The sequence below is a fragment of the Amia ocellicauda genome, chromosome 12, assembly GCF_036373705.1.
Source record: "Amia ocellicauda isolate fAmiCal2 chromosome 12, fAmiCal2.hap1, whole genome shotgun sequence".
NCBI classification, from domain to species: Eukaryota; Metazoa; Chordata; class Actinopteri; order Amiiformes; family Amiidae; genus Amia; species Amia ocellicauda.
Window position 1 is genome coordinate 21,075,001 of NC_089861.1, and position 5,000 is coordinate 21,080,000.

General features: G+C 48.3%; 2 non-coding genes across 2 annotated transcripts; both read left to right on the top strand.

Moving 5' to 3' along the window:
• The first annotated feature begins 1,962 nt into the window (after positions 1-1,962).
• Positions 1,963-2,035, top strand: trnak-cuu (transfer RNA lysine (anticodon CUU)). The gene has a single exon. It is a non-coding gene; the product is annotated as a tRNA-Lys (tRNA).
• A 2,100-nt stretch (positions 2,036-4,135) lies between these two features.
• trnak-cuu (transfer RNA lysine (anticodon CUU)) lies at positions 4,136-4,208 on the top strand. The gene has a single exon. It is a non-coding gene; the product is annotated as a tRNA-Lys (tRNA).
• The last annotated feature ends 792 nt before the right edge of the window (positions 4,209-5,000 follow it).

Below are 5,000 nucleotides of genomic sequence, written 5' to 3' on the forward strand. Positions count from 1 at the left end.
TCTCCCAGAGCTGTGATTTGCCTCGTCCTAGCCTTTCGCAAGGGCACGAGTTTGCAGGCTACAGTGACATTCACAAATGTTGAAAGACAGAAATACAGATAGATAGATGGATGGATGGATAAATATTCCTTCAGTCAGCGTGAGAAGCCTTTTACGATTGCTTAGAAAACGAACTGGCTGCTGCAGTTTTTCAAGTCCTCAAGTGCAGGTGAGGTCTCTGAGAGCATATGGCTTTCTGTTACGCAACGCAAAGGAATCTAAAAGTCATAGCAGAGAATGGTTTCGATCCATCGACCTCTGGGTTATGGGTTGCTTGTTGCCTTTCTTTATGGTAAGGAAGTGTAGAGTGGCGAAGGGGACGGTAAAAGCCTGCTGGTTCAGGAAGCAGGCTGATGTGTGCACTTGTTGTCAGTTGAGACCAACGACTGTCAATGCTAGCTTCTCCCAGAGCTGTGATTTGCCTCGTCCTAGCCTTTCGCAAGGGCACGAGTTTGCAGGCTACAGTGACATTCACAAATGTTGAAAGACAGAAATACAGATAGATAGGGATAGATAGATGGATGGATGGATGGATGGATAAATATTCCTCCAGTCAGCGTGAGAAGCCTTTTACGATTGCTTAGAAAACGAACTGGCTGCTGCAGTTTTTCAAGTCCTCAAGTGCAGGTGAGGTCTCTGAGAGCATATGGCTTTCTGTTACGCAACGCAAAGGAATCTAAAAGTCATAGCAGAGAATGGTTTCGATCCATCGACCTCTGGGTTATGGGTTGCTTGTTGCCTTTCTTTATGGTAAGGAAGTGTAGAGTGGCGAAGGGGACGGTAAAAGCCTGCTGGTTCAGGAAGCAGGCTGATGTGTGCACTTGTTGTCAGTTGAGACCAACGACTGTCAATGCTAGCTTCTCCCAGAGCTGTGATTTGCCTCGTCCTAGCCTTTCGCAAGGGCACGAGTTTGCAGGCTACAGTGACATTCACAAATGTTGAAAGACAGAAATACAGATAGATAGATGGATGGATGGATGGATAAATATTCCTCCAGTCAGCGTGAGAAGCCTTTTACGATTGCTTAGAAAACGAACTGGCTGCTGCAGTTTTTCAAGTCCTCAAGTGCAGGTGAGGTCTCTGAGAGCATATGGCTTTCTGTTACGCAACGCAAAGGAATCTAAAAGTCATAGCAGAGAATGGTTTCGATCCATCGACCTCTGGGTTATGGGTTGCTTGTTGCCTTTCTTTATGGTAAGGAAGTGTAGAGTGGCGAAGGGGACGGTAAAAGCCTGCTGGTTCAGGAAGCAGGCTGATGTGTGCACTTGTTGTCAGTTGAGACCAACGACTGTCAATGCTAGCTTCTCCCAGAGCTGTGATTTGCCTCGTCCTAGCCTTTCGCAAGGGCACGAGTTTGCAGGCTACAGTGACATTCACAAATGTTGAAAGACAGAAATACAGATAGATAGGGATAGATAGATGGATGGATGGATGGATGGATGGATAAATATTCCTTCAGTCAGCGTGAGAAGCCTTTTACGATTGCTTAGAAAACGAACTGGCTGCTGCAGTTTTTCAAGTCCTCAAGTGCAGGTGAGGTCTCTGAGAGCATATGGCTTTCTGTTACGCAACGCAAAGGAATCTAAAAGTCATAGCAGAGAATGGTTTCGATCCATCGACCTTTGGGTTATGGGCCCAGCACGCTTCCGCTGCGCCACTCTGCTCACTTGCGGGAGCTGGCCTTCACGCAAAAGTGCCAATGATGTGCTCACGTCGAGCAGACGCTCGTAGTTCGGCATGAACTGCAGCCTGTAACCCTCCCAAGAAGTCTTTGGACCAGAATAGACGATTTGAGCCGAAGCCTCCGGATGGTGAATGCAGGCACGGAAGTCGGAAAGTATTGGACGCCCGTGCGTCCGTCAAGTGGCCGCATTTCTTCTTGCAGACTCCGGCGGGCTGTCTTGCGCTGCGCCCCCTGCAGTGGCCCGGCTAGCTCAGTCGGTAGAGCATGAGACTCTTAATCTCAGGGTCGTGGGTTCGAGCCCCACGTTGGGCGCCTCCTTCTGCTTGTTGCCTTTCTTTATGGTAAGGAAGTGTAGAGTGGCGAAGGGGACGGTAAAAGCCTGCTGGTTCAGGAAGCAGGCTGATGTGTGCACTTGTTGTCAGTTGAGACCAACGACTGTCAATGCTAGCTTCTCCCAGAGCTGTGATTTGCCTCGTCCTAGCCTTTCGCAAGGGCACGAGTTTGCAGGCTACAGTGACATTCACAAATGTTGAAAGACAGAAATACAGATAGATAGATGGATGGATGGATAAATATTCCTTCAGTCAGCGTGAGAAGCCTTTTACGATTGCTTAGAAAACGAACTGGCTGCTGCAGTTTTTCAAGTCCTCAAGTGCAGGTGAGGTCTCTGAGAGCATATGGCTTTCTGTTACGCAACGCAAAGGAATCTAAAAGTCATAGCAGAGAATGGTTTCGATCCATCGACCTCTGGGTTATGGGTTGCTTGTTGCCTTTCTTTATGGTAAGGAAGTGTAGAGTGGCGAAGGGGACGGTAAAAGCCTGCTGGTTCAGGAAGCAGGCTGATGTGTGCACTTGTTGTCAGTTGAGACCAACGACTGTCAATGCTAGCTTCTCCCAGAGCTGTGATTTGCCTCGTCCTAGCCTTTCGCAAGGGCACGAGTTTGCAGGCTACAGTGACATTCACAAATGTTGAAAGACAGAAATACAGATAGATAGGGATAGATAGATGGATGGATGGATGGATGGATAAATATTCCTCCAGTCAGCGTGAGAAGCCTTTTACGATTGCTTAGAAAACGAACTGGCTGCTGCAGTTTTTCAAGTCCTCAAGTGCAGGTGAGGTCTCTGAGAGCATATGGCTTTCTGTTACGCAACGCAAAGGAATCTAAAAGTCATAGCAGAGAATGGTTTCGATCCATCGACCTCTGGGTTATGGGTTGCTTGTTGCCTTTCTTTATGGTAAGGAAGTGTAGAGTGGCGAAGGGGACGGTAAAAGCCTGCTGGTTCAGGAAGCAGGCTGATGTGTGCACTTGTTGTCAGTTGAGACCAACGACTGTCAATGCTAGCTTCTCCCAGAGCTGTGATTTGCCTCGTCCTAGCCTTTCGCAAGGGCACGAGTTTGCAGGCTACAGTGACATTCACAAATGTTGAAAGACAGAAATACAGATAGATAGATGGATGGATGGATGGATAAATATTCCTCCAGTCAGCGTGAGAAGCCTTTTACGATTGCTTAGAAAACGAACTGGCTGCTGCAGTTTTTCAAGTCCTCAAGTGCAGGTGAGGTCTCTGAGAGCATATGGCTTTCTGTTACGCAACGCAAAGGAATCTAAAAGTCATAGCAGAGAATGGTTTCGATCCATCGACCTCTGGGTTATGGGTTGCTTGTTGCCTTTCTTTATGGTAAGGAAGTGTAGAGTGGCGAAGGGGACGGTAAAAGCCTGCTGGTTCAGGAAGCAGGCTGATGTGTGCACTTGTTGTCAGTTGAGACCAACGACTGTCAATGCTAGCTTCTCCCAGAGCTGTGATTTGCCTCGTCCTAGCCTTTCGCAAGGGCACGAGTTTGCAGGCTACAGTGACATTCACAAATGTTGAAAGACAGAAATACAGATAGATAGGGATAGATAGATGGATGGATGGATGGATGGATGGATAAATATTCCTTCAGTCAGCGTGAGAAGCCTTTTACGATTGCTTAGAAAACGAACTGGCTGCTGCAGTTTTTCAAGTCCTCAAGTGCAGGTGAGGTCTCTGAGAGCATATGGCTTTCTGTTACGCAACGCAAAGGAATCTAAAAGTCATAGCAGAGAATGGTTTCGATCCATCGACCTTTGGGTTATGGGCCCAGCACGCTTCCGCTGCGCCACTCTGCTCACTTGCGGGAGCTGGCCTTCACGCAAAAGTGCCAATGATGTGCTCACGTCGAGCAGACGCTCGTAGTTCGGCATGAACTGCAGCCTGTAACCCTCCCAAGAAGTCTTTGGACCAGAATAGACGATTTGAGCCGAAGCCTCCGGATGGTGAATGCAGGCACGGAAGTCGGAAAGTATTGGACGCCCGTGCGTCCGTCAAGTGGCCGCATTTCTTCTTGCAGACTCCGGCGGGCTGTCTTGCGCTGCGCCCCCTGCAGTGGCCCGGCTAGCTCAGTCGGTAGAGCATGAGACTCTTAATCTCAGGGTCGTGGGTTCGAGCCCCACGTTGGGCGCCTCCTTCTGCTTGTTGCCTTTCTTTATGGTAAGGAAGTGTAGAGTGGCGAAGGGGACGGTAAAAGCCTGCTGGTTCAGGAAGCAGGCTGATGTGTGCACTTGTTGTCAGTTGAGACCAACGACTGTCAATGCTAGCTTCTCCCAGAGCTGTGATTTGCCTCGTCCTAGCCTTTCGCAAGGGCACGAGTTTGCAGGCTACAGTGACATTCACAAATGTTGAAAGACAGAAATACAGATAGATAGATGGATGGATGGATAAATATTCCTTCAGTCAGCGTGAGAAGCCTTTTACGATTGCTTAGAAAACGAACTGGCTGCTGCAGTTTTTCAAGTCCTCAAGTGCAGGTGAGGTCTCTGAGAGCATATGGCTTTCTGTTACGCAACGCAAAGGAATCTAAAAGTCATAGCAGAGAATGGTTTCGATCCATCGACCTCTGGGTTATGGGTTGCTTGTTGCCTTTCTTTATGGTAAGGAAGTGTAGAGTGGCGAAGGGGACGGTAAAAGCCTGCTGGTTCAGGAAGCAGGCTGATGTGTGCACTTGTTGTCAGTTGAGACCAACGACTGTCAATGCTAGCTTCTCCCAGAGCTGTGATTTGCCTCGTCCTAGCCTTTCGCAAGGGCACGAGTTTGCAGGCTACAGTGACATTCACAAATGTTGAAAGACAGAAATACAGATAGATAGGGATAGATAGATGGATGGATGGATGGATGGATAAATATTCCTCCAGTCAGCGTGAGAAGCCTTTTACGATTGCTTAGAAAACGAACTGGCTGCTGCAGTTTTTCAAGT